The 17,794-nt window shown below is 50.3% G+C and overlaps 1 protein-coding gene across 2 annotated transcripts in view; it reads right to left on the reverse strand.

Annotated features, from left to right (window-relative positions):
- sec22c (SEC22 homolog C, vesicle trafficking protein) overlaps positions 1-16,200 on the reverse strand; it is a 62,069-nt gene extending 45,869 nt beyond the window's left edge. For both annotated transcript variants that reach the window (XM_072508089.1, XM_072508087.1), the window contains exon 1: positions 15,880-16,200. The gene's annotated coding sequence lies outside the window, so the exon portion shown is untranslated. The remainder of the gene's footprint in view (positions 1-15,879) is intronic.
- Positions 16,201-17,794: the final 1,594 nt, after the last annotated feature.

Here is a 17,794-nt window from a genome sequence, read left to right on the forward strand (position 1 = left end):
GACTTGCATTTTCTGTTCTCCCCTGGGTGTGTTTTCGGCCGTTCCGAGATATCCTTTAAAGCACGCCAGCCAGTGTTTGAAGATTGCCGCTGAGTTCGCCGCGTGGGGGCTGAGATGCAGACACTCCGGCTTGATTCGGAGCTCCGTCCTTTTAAATCTAGCTTATTAAATTGATGCATGATCAACGACCACTAAAGCAAGGCTGTAGTCCAACTGAAGGCTTTAATAAGCGAGATGTTTCCCCCAGCAGCTCAGGTACAGAAAGAAGGCTGCTGGGGTGGCATGGGCTCCTATACCCCACCTAGCAGGGCGGAGCTACCATACAGCTTGACCAATAGGAAACATATAATATCTACCAATGGTGTTCCAGCATTACCAGGTACCGTAATACCTCTACACAGACTACCACAACAATTATATGGGAAAGGTGGGTATAGAGGGATATGGGACAAATGCGGGCAATTGGGACTAGCTTAGTGGTAAAATCTGGGCGGCATGGACAAGTTGGGCCGAAGGGCCTGTTTCCATGCTGTACACCTCTATGACTCTATAATACTTTTTTTTTTTTTTTACAGTTAAGGGGCAATTTAGCATGGCCAATCCACCTACCCTGCACATCCTTTTGGGTTGTGGGGGTGAGACCCATGGAGACAAGGGGAGAATGTGCAAAATCCACAAGGACTGTGACCCGGGCCGGGATCGAACCCGGGTCCTTGGCGCCGTGAGGCAGCAGTGCTGACCACTGTGCCGCCCTATCAAGTGCTAACTTTAACGAGTAAAAGGGATTCTCAGGGAGTCACCACAGAACAATTGTTCATTTACTTTATCGCTGTCATAATGTTTTTTTCTAAACAGTTCCTTCTACAATAACACTTTCCCGCAATTGTCAACTTGCAGCACAATGCATCGTCCTCACTGTTTTGTCCCTCTCTGAACTAGCGTGCATAGAGCAACAGGACCATAGCAACATTGAATTTAAAAGTGGATTAAGTTGCTAGAATAGAACATCAATGCAAGGTCTATGAGAATGGTCAACACCTTAAGTTCTCAATTTAATGTCCAATAGAAATTGATAACACCCTTGTTCTGCTATTAAAACTGAGATATTCGCAATTTGTTGGACTATGGGGATATTAGGAAGTGGTTAGGCCTCATCTGGAGCACTGCGTCCAGCTCTGGGCATCGTACCTGAGGAAGGGCGTGAAGTTATTGGAGAGAGTACAGAGGAGATTCACAAGAATGATAAAGAACTGGAGCTATGAGGGTAGACTGGAGAGGCTGGGACTGTTTTCCTTGGGGAAAAGAAGAACAACAGGAGACTTGGCAAAGGTATTCAAGATTCTCAGGGGTATGGACAAAGGGAATTGGATTGCTATCTGAAAAGAAAAAAATGGCACAGTTACGGGGGTAAGGCTGGGGAGCGAGACTAGGTAGAATGTTCCTTCAGCGAGCCAGTGCAGACTCAATGGGCCGAATGGCCTCCTTCTGTACTGTAACGATTCTGAGATAGACTCTAGTGAGGTCACTGACAAGCTCTGCAGCATGTCAGAACAATTAGCCTACTTGGATCTGCATTGCCAAATGTCCACAACTCACAAAGTGGAAGCCCGTTCCAGCTAATTATGAATTAAACACCATTTATTACACACTTCCGTCTCTTTGACATGCATTAATTCTGATTTCCCAGTCTAAAAGGCCACATATTAAAGCAACAAAAGAACAGTTGTTCTGTTGAGAACTCAGCTGCTTTGACATTTTTTGGCTGGAAAATTCAATGTAAATTAGAAGCAGGTTTTCCATTGGAACTCATCAAGATGAAGAATTCTTGCACGAGGGAACACAACACATCCCTGTTCCTAGTTGCCCTTTGACACACTTTCACACATTCTATCACTTTATGTGCCACTATCAGCTCCCATCTTAGCCTTAATCGCTCCATTTACATTCCCTTTGTCTTTCTGTCCACAGCATCTTTGTCAATCTCCACCTATCGCTGCCCCCCTAACCAGACCCACCGTTCCATGCCCCCCAACAACAGTACAGCTCAAAAACAGCTTTTACCCTACTGTTACCAGACTCCTAAATGACTCTTTTATGGCCAACCCCATTAACACTTCACCCCTGTATGCTTCACCCGATGCCGGTGTTATCTTTGATGTGGAGATGCCGGCGTTGGACTGGGGTGAGCACAGTAAGAAGTCTCACAACACCAGGTTAAAGTCCAACAGGTTTGTTTCAAACACTAGCTTTCGGAGCACTGCTCCTTCCTCAGGTGAATCAAGTCTATTGCCACATTCACCCGAGGAAGGAGCAGTGCTCCGAAAGCTAGTGTTTGAAACTAACCTGTTGGACTTTAACCTGGTGTTATGTAGTTACATTGTGTGTACCTTGTGTTGCCCTATTATGTATTTTCTTTTCTTTCCTTTTCTTTTCATGTATTTAATGATCTGTTGAGCTGCTCGCAGAAAAATACTTTTCACTGTACCTCGGTAGACGTGACAATAAACAAATCCAATCCAGTACAAATCTGACCTTACTCCCAGTTCTCTGCAGTTTTGACAAAGAATTAGCTCCCTTCACTCTCCACAGATGCTGTCAGACCTGCTGAGATTGTCCAGTATTTTCTGTTTTTGTAACACATCCCATATCAAGTACTACATATCAGTCAAGCATTACAAAGTAATGCACAATATTTAGCTTAACAATAATTAGGAATGTAAGCATGGTGTGTGTTTCAAAAGTTGATGCCAAAAGTTTAGCTGCGTTTACATTGTAATTTTATCACTCACTTGAATATTAAACCAGAACCTCAGTTTATTTATCATAGAATTTACAGTGCAGAAGGAGGCCATTCGGCCCATCGAGTCTGCACCGGCGCTTAGAAAGAGCACCCCCACCCAAGGTCCACACCTCCACCCTAACCCAGTAACTCCACCCAACACTAAGGGCAATTTTGGACACTATGGGCAATTTAGCATGGCCAATCCACCTAACCCGCACATCTTTGGATTGTGGGAGGAAACCGGAGCACCCGGAGGAAACCCACGCACACACGGGGAGGATGTGCAGACTCCGCACAGACAGTGATCCATGCCGGAATCGAACCTGGGACCCTGGAGCTGTGAAGCAATTGTGCTATCCACAATGCTACCGTGCTGCCCCATTATCAGAGGACACGACCTGCGGGGGATCTTTTATGCCCACCCGAGAGGACAGACAAGGCCACCGTTTAACATTGCATCTGTTGGAGAACACCTATTTGGTGCAACAATCCCTCAATACTGCACTCGAGTGTCAGTCTTGTGGTGCTCAAGTGGGACTTGAACCCACAACCTTCTGATTGGGAGGCTACCCACTGAGCGGTGGTTGACAGACTGAGCAAGGGTAAAATTCCCCCAGTTGCTATGGTGATATAGTATGTCTCCAGAGAATTAGTCTGGGCCTCTGGATTACTAACCTGACCACCAACTCCCCTCTGGATGAGGGGGTGGTTACCAATCACCACCTGATCAATTTGCCCAATAAAAGGGCCGGCCACATTGCCAACCCCAACTGCATGTCGGTCCCCTCTTATTGTCAAATCATAGTCGAGGGCTGGAGGCAGCCTCCTGGCACAGGCAGAGGAACGCCATCTCCATTGTCGGCCCTTCCAAACCCCTGCCATAGCACAGGGGCACAGCTGCAGCCACTGTCCATCCAGTGAAGGGGCACAAAGAGGGTTAAATGAGTGCACAATAAGGTGGCTGATGGAGTATAATGTGGGCATGTGTGAGGCTATTCACTTTGGTTGGAAGTATAGAAATGTAGATATATTATTTTAGAAGGCGTGAAACTTGGAAATGTTGATGCTCAGAGACCAGAATAGAAAAAGTTAGCATGCGGGTACAGCAAGCAATTAGGAAAGGCAATGGCATGTTTGCATTTATTGAAAAGTATTTATTGCAAAGGGAAGCACGGTGGCCTTGCAGCGTTGCGGAAATGGGTTCGATTCCAGCCTTGGGTGACTCTGTATAAAATTTGCACGTTCTCCCAATGTCTGCATTGGTTTCCCCCCAGTGCTCCGGTTTTCTCCCACAGTCCAAAGATGTGCAAGTTAGGTGGATTGGCCACGTTAAATTGGCCCTTCGTGTCCAAAGGTTAGGTGAGGTTCCAGGGATAGGCTGGGGGAATGGGCAGAGGTTGGGTGCTCTTGTGGAAGGTCGGTGCAGACCTGGTGGGCCGAATGGCCTCCTTCTGCATTGTAGGGATTCTATGATTGGAGTACAATAATAATAATCACTTATTGTCACAAGTAGGCTTCAATGAAGTTACTGTGAAAAGACCCTAGTCGCCACCTGTTGAGAGAGGCCGGTATGGGAATTGAACCGGCGCTGCTAACATTGTTCTGCTTGGATAAGCAGGATAAACACAGAGGTTTCTTCCCCTACCTGGGGAATGTAGGACAGAGGGGGCACAGTTTCAGGATACGGAATTCACCATTCAGGAGATGAGGAGAGATTTCTTCACTCAAAGGGTTGTGAATCTTTGGAATTCCCTATCCCAGGGGGTTGTGGTATTCCAGCACTGAATACACTGAAGGCTGGGATAGACAGATTTTTGGTCTCTCAGGGAACCAGAAGCAAAACTCCACATGCTCATAGATATCATAGAATTTACAGTGCAGAAGGAGGCCATTTGGCCCATCGAGTCTGCACCGGCTCTTGAAAAGATCACCCTACTTAACCCCATTCCTCCACCCTATCCCCGTTAACCCCATCTAACCTAAGGGTAATTTATCATGGCCAATCCATCTAACCCACATCTTTGGACTGTGGGAGGAAACTGGAGCACCCGGAGGAAACCCACGCAGACACGGGGATAATGTGCAGACTCCGCACAGACAGTGACCCAAGCCGGGAATCGAACCTGGGACCCTGGAGTTTTGAAGCCATAGTACTAACCACTATGCTACCGTGCTGTCCCACCAAAGCCCTCCACAACTGAAGCAAGACTTCCTTACCGTTATACGCCAACATTCTTGCATTAAAGACCACATACCATTTAACTTCCTAATTGTTTGGAGTATCTGCATGTTAACATTCTGTGTTTTTTATGTAAGGATTCCCAAATCCCTGTGAACATTACATTGAACAGCTTCGCGGCATTTGAAAAATCTTCTATTTTTCAAAAGTAAATGCCCTCACATTTCCCCACAATAAATTCCACCTGCCTCCTACTTGCTCAGCATATCTCACGGTAAACATATCTAAAGGACGGGCGGGATTTTCCAACCCCCAACGAGCATCGCCGCAGTTAAAAGTAAACGCCTGTCCAAATTTTCCCATCTCGCCCTCCAGTGTCGAGTCTGAAAAATTTCGCCCAACACATCACAGAATCAGAGTCCCTACGGTGCAGAAGGAGGCCATTCGGCCCATCAATTCTGCCCCGACCCTCTGAAAAAGCACCCTACCCAGGACCACTGCCTCGCCCATCCCGCCCTATCCCTTAGTGTCCAAAAAGGTTAAGTGGGATTACTGGGTTACAGGGATAGGGTGGAGGCTTGAGTAGGGCAGGTCGTGCCTAACTAATTTAGTGGAATTTCTTGAGGACATTACCAGTGAGGTAGATAACGGGGAGCCAATGGATGTGGTATATCTGGATTTCCAGAAAGCCTTTGACAAGGTGCCACACAAAAAGTTGCTGCATAAGATAAAGATGCATGGCATTAAGGGTAAATTAGTAGCATGGATAGAGGATTGGTTAATTAATAGAAAGCAAAGAGTGGGGATTAATGGGTGTTTCTCTGGTTGGCAATCAGTAGCCAGTGGTGTCCCTCAGGGATCAGTGTTGGGCCCACAATTGTTCACAATTTACATAGATGATTTGGAGTTGTGGACCAAGGGCAATGTGTCCAAGTTTGCAGACGACACTAAGATGACTGGTAAAGCAAAAAGTGCAGAGGATACCGCAAGTCTGCAGAGGGATTTGGATAGGTTAAGTGAATAGGCTAGGGTCTGGCAGATGGAATACAATGTTGACAAATGTGAGATTATCCATTTTGGTAGGAATAACAACAAAAGGGATTATTATTCAAATGATAAAATATTAAAACATGCTGCTGTGCAGAGAGACCTGGGTGTGCTAGTGCATGAGTCGCAAAAAGTTGGTTTACAGGTGCAACAGGTGATTAAGAAGGCAAATGGAATTTTGTCCTTCATTGCTAGAGGGATGGAGTTTAAGACTAGGGAGGTTATGCTGCAATTGTATAAGGTATTAGTGAGGCCACACCTGGAGTATTGTGTTTAGTTTTGGTCTCCTTACCTGAGAAAGGACGTACTGGCGCTGGAGGGTGTGAAGAGGAGATTCACTAGGTTAATCCCAGAGCTGAAGGGGTTGGATTACGAGAGGTTGAGTAGACTGAGACTGTACTCATTGGAATTAGAAGGATGAGGGGGGATCTTATAGAAACATATAAAATTAATGAAGGGAATAGATAGGATAGATGCGGGCAGGTTGTTTCCACTGACGGTGAAAGCAGAACAAGGGGGCATAGCCTCAAAATAAGGGGAAGTAGATTTAGGACTGAGTTTAGGAGGAACTTCTTCACCCAAAGGGTTGTGAATCTATGGAATTCCTTGCCCAGTGAAGCAGTTCAGGCTCCTTCATTAAATGTTTTTAAGATAAAGATAGATAGTTTTTTGAAGAATAAAGGGATTAAGGGTTATGGTGTTCGGGACGGAAAGTGGAGCTGAGTCCACAAAAGATCAGCCATGATCTCACTGAATGGCAGAGCAGGCTCGAAGGGCCAAATAGCCTACTCCTGCTCCTAGTTCTTATGCTCCAAGAGCTGGTGCAGACTCGATGGGCCGAATGGCCTCCTTCTGCACTGTAAATTCTATGATTCAATCCCTATAACCTAATCTGCACATCCCTGGACACTAAGGGGTAATGTTTAGCCTGGCCAATCCACCTAATCTGCACATCCCTGGACACTAAGGGGTAATGTTTAGCCTGGCCAATCCACCTAATCTGCACATCCCTGGACACTAAGGGGTAATGTTTATCCGGGGTAATGTTTATCCTGGCCAATCCACCTAATCTGCACATCTTTGGACTGTGGGAGGAAACCGGAGCACCTGGAGGGCACGGGGAGAAAATGCTGACTCCACACAGACAGTCACCGAAGGCTGGAATTGAACTTGAGTCCCTGGCGCGGTGAGGCAGCAGAGCTAACCACTAGTTGAAGACATGTTGTGTCCTCCTTACTTTCCCAAAAAGCTTTGAATCATCAGAAACTTGGATACATTCCACTCATTCCCTCCATCTAAGCCATTAATATAGATTATAAATGCCTGAGACTGGGACTCCAGGAATGGGTCTTATTGGTAACAGCCTGCCAGCTTGAAAAATGTTTATTCCTCCTCTGTTTTCTGGCCTTTAACCAATCTTCAATCGATGTTAATGCATCACCGCCAGCTTCATGAGCAATTTAAATTGTGCTACAACCTTTTGTGTGGTACCTTGTATTTGAATATCCAAATATATTATATCCAGTTGTTCTCATTGACATACCCTGTGAAATCCCATTGTCCAGCACTGGCCCATTGCCTTGGCAATGTAAGTGCACATCTAAATACTTCTTAAATAGGGCAGCACGGTAGCACAGTGGATAGCACAATTGCTTCACAGCTCCAGGGTCCCAGGTTCGATTCCGGCTTGGGTCACTGTCTGTGCCGAGTCTGCACATCCTCCCCGTGTGTGCGTGGGTTTCCTCCGGGTGCACCGGTTTCCTCCCACAGTCCAAAGATGTGCAAGTTAGGTGGATTGGCTGTGATAAATTGCCCTTAGTGTTGGGTGGGGTTACTGGGTTACAGGGATAGGGTGGAGGTGTTGACTTTGGGTAGGGTGCTCTTTCCAAGGGCCGGTGCAGACTCGATGGGCCGGATGGCCTCCTTCTGCACTGTAAATTCTATGATAAATGCTATGAGGGTCTCTGCCTCCACCACCCTTTCAGGCAGCGAGTTCCAGACTCCCACAACCCTCTGGGTGAAAAGGTTTTTCCGCACATCCCCTCTAAACCTCCTGCCCCTTATCTTAAATCTGGTCATTGATCCCTCTAACAAGGGGGAAAGTTTCTTCCTGTCTACTCTGTCGATGCCCTCATAATTTTCTACATCTTAGAACATAGAACGATACAGCGCAGTACAGGCCCTTCGGCCCACGATGTTGCACCAAAACAAAAGCCATCTAACCTACACTGTGCCATTATCATCCATATGTTTATCCAATAAACGTTTAAACGTCCTCAATGTTGGCGAGTTCACTACTGTTGCAGGTAGGGCATTCCACGGCCTCACTACTCTTTGCGTAAAGAACCTCATTTCCCATCAACCACCACCCTCTGTCTTCTTTCAGCTAGCCAATTTCTGATCCACATCTCTAAATCTCCCTCAATCCCCAGCCTCCGTATTTTCTGCAATAGCCTACCGTGGGGAACCTTATCAAACGCTTTACTGAAATCCATATACACCACATCAACTGCTCTACCCTCGTCTACCTGTTCAGTCACCTTCTCAAAGAACTCGATAAGGTTTGTGAGGCATGACCTCCCCTTCACAAAGCCATGCTGACTATCCCTGATCATATTATTCCTATCTAGATGATTATAAATCTTGTCTCTTATAATCCCCTCCAAGACTTTACCCACTACAGACGTGAGGCTCACCAGTCTATTGTTGCCGGGGTTGTCTCTGCTCCCCTTTTTGAACAAAGGGACCACATTTGCTATTCTCCAGTCCTCTGGCACTATTCCTATAGCCAATGATGACATAAAAATCAAAGCCAAAGGTCCAGCAATCTCTTCCCTGGCCTCCCAGAGAATCCTAGGATAAATCCCATCAGGTCCCGGGGACTTATCTATTTTCAGCCTATCCAGAATTGCCAACACCTCTTCCCTACGTACCTCAATGCCATCTATTCTAATAGCCTGGGTCTCAGCATTCTCCTCCACAACATTATCTTTTTCCTGAGTGAATACTGACGAAAAATATTCATTTAGTATCTCTCCTATCTCTTCAGACTCCACACACAACTTCCCATCCCTGTCCTTGACTGGTCCTACTCTTTCCCTAGTCATTCGCTTATTCCTGACATACCTATAGAAAGCTTTTGGGTTTTCCTTGATCCTACCTGCCAAATACTTCTCATGTCCCCTCCTTGCTCGTCTTAGCTCTCTCTTTAGATCCTTCCTCGCTACCTTGTTACTATCCATTGCCCCAACTGAAACTTCACACCTCATCTTCACATAGGCCTCCTTCTTCCTCTTAACAAGAGATTCAATTTCTTTGGTAAACCACGGTTCCCTCACTCTACGCCTTCCTCCCTGCCTGACCGGTACATACATATCAAGAACACGCAGTAGCTGATCCTTGAACAAGCTCCACTTATCCAGTGTGCCCAACACTTGCAGCCTACTTCTCCAACCTATCCCCCCCAAGTCACGTCTAATGGCATCATAATTGCCCTTCCCCCAGCTATAACTCTTGCCCTGCGTTGTATACTTATCCCTTTCCATCATTAACATAAACGTCACCGAATTGTGGTCACTGTCCCCAAAGTGCTCTCCTACCTCCAAATCCAACACCTGGCCTGGTTCATTACCCAAAACCAAATCCAACGTGGCCTCGCCTCTTGTTGGCCTGTCAACATATTGTGTCAGGAAACCCTTCTGCACACACTGTACAAAAAACGACCCATCTAATGTACTCAAACTATATCTTTTCCAGTCAATATTTGGAAAGTTAAAGTCTCCCATAACAACTACCCTGTTACTTTCGCTCTTATCCAGGATCATCCTCGCCATCCTTTCCTCTACATCCCTAGAACTATTTGGAGGCCTATAGAAAACTCCCAACAGGGTGACCTCTCCTTTCCTGTTTCTAACCTCAGCCCATACTACCTCGGAAGATGAGTCCCCATCTAGCATCCTCTCCGCCACCGTAATACTGCTCTTGACTAGCAGCGCCACACCTCCCCCTCTTTTGCCTCCTTCTCTGAGCTTACTAAAACACCTAAACCCCGGAACCTGCAACATCCATTCCTGTCCCTGCTCTATCCATGTCTCCGAAATGGGCACAACATCGAAGTCCCAGGTACCAACCCATGCTGCCAGTTCCCCTACCTTATTTTGTATACTCCTGGCATTGAAGTAGACACACTTCAAACCACCAACTTGAACACTGGCCCCCTCCTGCGACGTCAAATCTGTGCTCCTGACCTTTATACTCTCATTCTCCCTTACCCTAAAACTACAATCCAGGTTCCCATGCCCCTGCTGCATTAGTTTAAACCCCCCCAAAGAGCACTAACAAATCTCCCCCCCAGGATATTTGTGCCCCTCAGGTTCAGATGTAGACCATCCTGTCTGTAGAGGTCCCACCTTCCCCAGAAAGAGCCCCAGTTATCCAGAAATCTGAATCCCTCCCGCCTGCACCATCCCTGTAGCCACGTGTTTAATTGCTCTCTCTCCCTATTCCTCATCTCACTATCACGTGGCATGGGCAACAACCCAGAGATAACAACTCTGTTTGTTCTAGTTCTGAGCTTCCATCCTAACTCCCTGAAAGCCTGCCTGACATCCTTGTCCCCTTTCCTACCTATGTCGTTAGTGCCAATGTGGACCACGACTTGGGGCTGCGCCCCCTCCCCCTTAAGGACCCGGAAAACACGATCCGAGACATCACGTACCCTTGTACCTGGGAGGCAACATACCAAACGTGAGTCTCTCACGCTCCCACAAAATCTCCTATCTGTGCCCCTGGCTATCGAGTCCCCAATTACTAATGCTATGCTCCTCTCCCCCCTTCCCTTCTGAGCAACAGGGACAGACTCCGTGCCAGAGGCCCGTACCCCATGGCTTACCCCTGGTAAGTCCCCCCCCCCCACAAGTATCCAAAGCGGTATACTTGTTTCTCAGGGGAACGACCGCAGGGGATCCCTGCACTGACTGCTGTTTCCCAGTCCCTCTTACAGTTACCCATCTATCTCCAATCTTTGGTGTAACTAATTCCCTAAAGCTGCTATCTATGACCCCCTCTGCCTCCCGAATGATCCGAAGTTCTTCCAGCTCCAGTTCCCTAACTCGGTCTTGGAGGAGCTGGAGATGGCAGCACTTCCTGCAGGTAAAATCAGCATGGACACTAACGGCATCCCTCACCTCAAACATCCTGCAGGAGGAACATTGCACTCCCTTCCCTGCCATCCCTCTAATCTTGTATGCCTCCTCAGTCCCGGGGGAGTGGGGGGAACTGCTAGTACCGAGCAACAGATGGACAGTTACTTTCGAGATATACTCATCAGAACAAGAAGCATCATGTTATATAAGCAGATCATGAAAACTTGTAATTAATGTGTGACAAACATGAAGAACACCCTTCCAAACATGCTTCGCCCCTTGAGCCCTGCTCCTTTGATCACAACAGCAGCTTTTAAGAGGAAATTCTCTGCTTTAGCCTTTTAAAGGTGCTTGTGCTGTACTTTTCTTTGTTCTTTTGTGACGTTTAAGGGGCATCTTGGGAAATACATGAATAGGATGGGAATAGAGGGATACGGACCCCGGAAGTGTAGAAGATTTTAGTTTAGACGGGCAGCATGGTCGGCGCAGGCTCGGAGGGCCAAAGGGCCGGTTCTTGTGCTGTTCTTTTCTTTGTTGTTCTTTGTAAAGGTTTCAGACCCGCTTCCTCCACGATATATAGAACCATTGAAAACCACACTATATCAGTCCTATCTGGAGTCATACTGTGTCAACTGCACAATGTGCCTCGAAGATAGTAAGGTGACTACGTATTGCACTGGAATGTCAGCCCAGATTTGTGCTCAAGTCTCTGGAGAAGAATTGCAAGTATAAAATCTCAGCTGACACTCCAGTGCAGCGCTGACGGAGTGCTACAACCGTCAGTGGTGCTGTTTTCAGATGAGCCGTTATAGAAACTTAGAAATTGACATCACAGGAAGACTTGCATTTCCATAACGCCTTCCACAATCTCATGTCATTCAAAAACGCTTTACAGCAAATCAGACGCTTTTGAGTGCAGTCACTGTTATAACGAAGGAAACGCAGTCACCAACTTGCACACAGCAAGCTCCCGCCAGCAGCAATGTAGATAATGACCAGATCATCCGTTTTCTCATGTTGATTGAGCGATAACGCCCTTGCCTCAAAATAGTGCTGTGGGATCTGTTACAAGCATTTATTACCCACCCCTAATTTCCCTTGAAGGTGCAGTTAAGGGTCAACCACATTGCTGTGGTTCTGGAGTCACATGTAGGCCAGACCAGGTAAGGACGGCAGATTTCCTTCCCTGAAGGACATGAGTGAACCAGATGGGTTTTAATAATTATAATCTCTATTAGTGTCACAAGTAGGCTTACATTAACACTGCAATGAAGTTGCTGTGAAAAGCCCCGAGTCGCCACATTCCGGCGCCTGTTCGGGTGCACAGAGGGAAAATTCAGAATGTCCAATCCACCTAACAAGCACGTCTTTCAGGACTTGTGGGAGGAAACCGGAGCACCCGGAGGAAAACCACGCAGACACGGGGAGAACGTGTAGACTGCGCACAGTGACCCAAGTCGGGAATCGAACCCTGATCCCTGACGCTGTGGAGCAACAGTGCTAACCACTGTGCTAACGTGCCGCCCACAATCGACAATGGTTTCATGGTCATGATTAGACTTTTAATTCCAGATTTTTTTTATGGAATTACATTTTTTACCATCAGCTGTTGTGGTATTCGAATCCAGGTCCCCAGAACATTACCCCGGGTCTCTCAATTATAAGTCCGGGGGGGGGGGGGGGGTGAAGAGAGAGAAGAGTTACATTCATAGAATCGCTACAGTGCAGAGGAGACAATTCAGCCCATCAAGTCTGCACCAACCCTCAGAAAGAGCATTCTACCTAGGCCCATTCCCACGCCCTATCCCCGCCTAACCGTTGGACACGAAGGGGCAATTTAGCCTCATTTCACAGCCTCATTAGCACAGTGGGCTAAACAGCTGGCTTGTAATGCAGAACAAGGCCAGCAATGTGGGTTCAATTCCCGTACCGGCCTCCCAGAATAGGCACCCCGAATGTGGCAACTAGGAGCTTTTCACAGTAACTTCATTGATGCCTACTTGTGACAATAAGCTATTATTATTATTACTACATCTTTGTGGGAGGAAATCGGAGAACCCGGAGGAAACCCATGCAGACACAGGGAGAATGTGCAAACTGCACACAGTCGCCTGAGGTCGTAATCGAACCCGGTGCAGTTTACGCACAAACCAATATTTATCCCTTGGCCGACAATACTGAATTAGATTACCTGGATATTATCACAATGCTGCTGGTGGTGCAAGAGGATGCTGTCACATCGCCTGTAACAGTGACTCCACTTCCAAGCTGCTTCAGGGAAGTTCATTGGGACCGGCTGAGATTGGGGGGGGGGGGGGGGGGGGGAGGATTGGGATAGGCTGAGACTGGGCGGAGGGGGGGGGGGGTATTGGGACAGGCTGAGACTGTGGGGGGTGGGGGTTTGGGACAGGCTGAGACTGTGGGTGGTGGGGGGGTTTGGGACAGGCTGAGACTGTGGGGGGTGGGGGGGTTTGGGACAGGCTGAGACTGTGGGGGGAGGGGGGGGTTTGGGACAGGCTGAGACTGTGGGGGTGGGGGGGTTTGGGACAGGCTGAGACTGTGGGGGGTGGGGGGGGGTCTGGGACCGGCTGAGACTGTGGGGGGGGGGGGTTTGGGACAGGCTGAGACTGTGGGGGTGGGTGGGTTTGGGACAGGCTGAGACTGTTGGGGGGGGGGGGGGTTGGGACAGGCTGAGACTGTGGGGGGTGGGGACAGACTGAGACTGTGGGGGGTGGGGACAGACTGAGACTGTGGGGGGTGGGGACAGGCTGAGACTGTGGGGGGTGGGGACAGGCTGAGACTGTGGGGGGTGGGGACAGGCTGAGACTGTGGGGGGTGGGGACAGGCTGAGACTGTGGGGGGTGGGGACAGGCTGAGACTGTGGGGGGGGGACAGGCAGAGACTGTGGGGGGTGGGGACAGGCAGAGACTGTGGGGGGTGGGGACAGGCAGAGGCTGTGGGGGGTGGGGGGTCTGGGACAGGCTGACACTGTGGGGGTGGGGGGTGATTGGGACAGGCTGTGACTGTGGGGGGGGGGGGGGGTTGGGACAGGCTGAGACTGTGGGGGTGGGTGGGATTGGGACAGGCTGAGACTGTGGGGGTGGGGGGATTGGGACAGGCTGAGACTGTGGGGGGGATTGGGACAGGCTGAGACTGTGGGGGGTGGGGGGGGGGATTGGGACAGGCTGAAACTGTGGGGGGAGGGGATTGGGACAAGCTGAGACTGTGGGGGGAGGGGTTGGGACAGGCTGAGACTGTGGGGGTGGGTGGGATTGGGGCAGGCTGAGACTGGGGGGGGGGGGATTGGGACAGGCTGAGACTGTGGGGGGGGGGATTGGGACAGGCTGAGACTGTGGGGGGGATGGGGACAAGCTGAGACTGGGGAGGTGGGGGGGGATTGGGACAGGCTGAGACTGTGGGGGTGGGGGGGGGGGGATTGGGACAGGCTGAGACTGTGGGGGTGGGGGGGGATTGGGACAGGCTGAGACTGTGGGGGTGGGGGGATTGGGACAGGCTGAGACTGTGGGGGGGGGGGATTGGGACAAGCTGAGACTGTGGGGGGGGAGATTGGGACAGGCTGAGACTGTGGGGGTGGGGGGATTAGGACAGGCTGAGACTGTGGGGGTGGGTGGGATTGGGACAGGCTGAGACTGTGGGGGTGGGTGGGATTGGGACAGGCTGAGACTGTGGGTGGTGGGGGGGATTGGGACAGGCTGAGACTGTGGGGGTGGGTGGGATTGGGACAGGCTGAGACTGTGGGTGGTGGGGGGGATTGGGACAGGCTGAGACTGTGGGGGGGGGGGAGATTGGGACAGGCTGAGACTGTGGGGGTGGGTGGGATTAGGACAGGCTGAGACTGTGGGTGGTGGGGGGATTGGGACAGGCTGAGACTGTGGGGGTGGGGGGGATTGGGACAGGCTGAGACTGTGGGGGTGGGTGGGATTAGGACAGGCTGAGACTGTGGGTGGTGGGGGGGATTGGGACAGGCTGAGACTGTGGGGGGGGGGGGGGATTGGGACAGGCTGAGACTGTGGGGGTGGGGGGATTAGGACAGGCTGAGACTGTGGGGGTGGGTGGGATTGGGACAGGCTGAGACTGTGGGGGTGGGATTGGGACAGGCTGAGACTGTGGGTGGTGGGGGGGGATTGGGACAGGCTGAGACTGTGGGGGTGGGGGGGGGATTGGGACAGGCTGAGACTGTGGGGGTGGGGGGGGGATTGGGACAGGCTGAGACTGTGGGTGGTGGGGGGGATTGGGACAGGCTGAGACTGTGGGGGTGGGTGGGGATTGGGACAGGCTGAGACTGTGGGGGTGGGTGGGATTGGGACAGGCTGAGACTGTGGGGGTGGGTGGGATTGGGACAGGCTGAGACTGTGGGGGTGGGTGGGATTGGGACAGGCTGAGACTGTGGGGGGGGGGGGGGGATTGGGACAGGCTGAGACTGTGGGGGTGGGGGGGGATTGGGACAGGCTGAGACTGTGGGGGTGGGTGGAATTGGGACAGGCTGAGACTGTGGGGGTGGGGGGATTGGGACAGGCTGAGACTGTGGGGGTGGGGGGATTGGGACAGGCTGAGACTGTGGGGGTGGGTGGGATTGGGACAGGCTGAGACTGTGGGGGTGGGCTCGCTTGATGAATGCAAGTTCGTTCACACACCCGGACAGACTTAATCTGCATAATTTAAGGAGGCGGACAGTGTGAATGGTGATCTGCTTGCAAAAATCTCACCTTTCTCTCCTTATTGATGGGCCGTCGGGCTCGCGCATGGGCTGTGCGTCGCCGAAACGCGCATGCGCCGCCGGCCGCGCGGCATGCCGGGCCTTGTAGTTTCTGTCGGCTGCCGTCACACCGTCCCGCTCCGTCCGCGCGCGGAACGCCGCCGCCCGAGCTAGATCAAACCGGCCTCGGGCCCACAGCTCCTTCCGATGCGATGGTTGGTATTTTATGTTGAATCCTTCAACGGTGTGTCTCGACCGTCAGTGTGCGCTGTCCTGCCCTTCCTTTCAATGGCGACCGGAGGAAAACAAACATGGCCGCCGTCGCTCCTTGGTCAGCGGGAGGAGGCGGGAGGCACTTGATCCGGGCGTTCTCGCGAGATTTCATCAGCCCCGCCCCCTCCCTACAGGTCCACCTGGAGGTCCAGTACTCCCATCTGGATCTGTAAAGACTTAATTACCTGCAAAGACTCACATTCAAAGTATCATCTTGCATCGTTGACCTTGTCTATATATGTGTTTCTGTAACTTACCTCTTCATTCACCAGAGGAAGGAGCAGTGCTCCGAAAGCTAGTGATTCGAAACAAACCTGTTGGACTTTAACCTGGTGTTGTAAGACTTCTTACTGTGCCCACCCCACTCCAATGCCGGCATCTCCACACCATATTTAAAAATGGGTAGCCTTGTGGCTGGAGGGATGGGCGAAGCGCCAATGGCATTGCCATCCCTGTGTGCGCGCAGACAGTGGGAAATGTCGGCAATGTTCAACTGGAGGAAGGTCAACTTCAATAAGCTTGAAGAGGGTTTGGAATCAAAGATTACAGCTAACTACACTCATAGAATTTACAGTGCAGAAGGAGGCCATTCGGCCCATCGAGTCTGCACCGGCTCTTGGAAAGGGCACCCTTTCGAGTGCCCATCTTGGAAAGAGCACTCGATGGGCAAATACCTGGGCAATGTCGAAACCCACGACCACTACCTTCCACAAGGACACAAGCAGCAGATACCTGGGAACCCCACTATCTGGAGGCTCCCCTCCAAGTCACTCACCACCCCGACTTGGAAATATATCGCCGTTCCTTCACTGTCGCTCGGGTGACATCCTGGAACTCCCTCTCTAACAGCACCTCAAGGACTGTCGCAGTTCAAGAAGTCAGCTCACCATCATCTTCTGAAAGGCAACTAGGTATAGGCAATAAATGCTGGCCTAGTCACCGACGCACAAATGCCATAAATTAATTTTTAGAAATGGGGTTTCAAAGAGGAAAGTGACGTTTCAGATAGAAAGCAGCAACGCTCCTACCAGGGTGAACAGAAGAGTGAGTGAAGCTGCATGACTAATGTCAGCTATGGCCCAGTTGCCAGCATCCTTGCCCCTGAGTCACAAGGTTGCAGGTTCACAGTGTACTCAGTAACAAGGCTGACTCCCCAGTAAAGGTGCTGCCCAATATCAGGATCAGCTTTGTCGCTTGACTATTTTTGGGGATTTGCCAGTGCAGGGGTTGGTTGGGTACAATCTGTACACAGCGTGTTATGAACAACCGAATGAACGTGTTGTTTGATTTGACGCACCACTCTCCAGAACATACGGCCTGCGTACCTTGTATAACACTGGCAATGAAATTCGGCCCATCGGGTCTGCACCGGCACTTGGAAAGAGCACCCCACTTAAGCCCACGCCTCCACCTTATCCCCGTAACCCCATCTAACCTTTTTTGGACACTGAGGGCAATTTATCATGGTCAATCCACCTAAACTGCACACCTTTGGACTATGGGAGGAAACCGGAGCACCCGGAAGAAACCCACGCACACACGGGGAGAACATGCAGACTCCGCACAGACAGTGACCCAAGCCGGGAATCAAACCTGGGACCCTGGAGCTGTGAAGCAACTGTGCCAACCACTGTGCTACCGTGTTTGTCCTG

This window comes from Scyliorhinus torazame, chromosome 6 (genome assembly GCF_047496885.1).
Source record: "Scyliorhinus torazame isolate Kashiwa2021f chromosome 6, sScyTor2.1, whole genome shotgun sequence".
In the NCBI taxonomy this organism is placed as follows: Eukaryota; Metazoa; Chordata; class Chondrichthyes; order Carcharhiniformes; family Scyliorhinidae; genus Scyliorhinus; species Scyliorhinus torazame.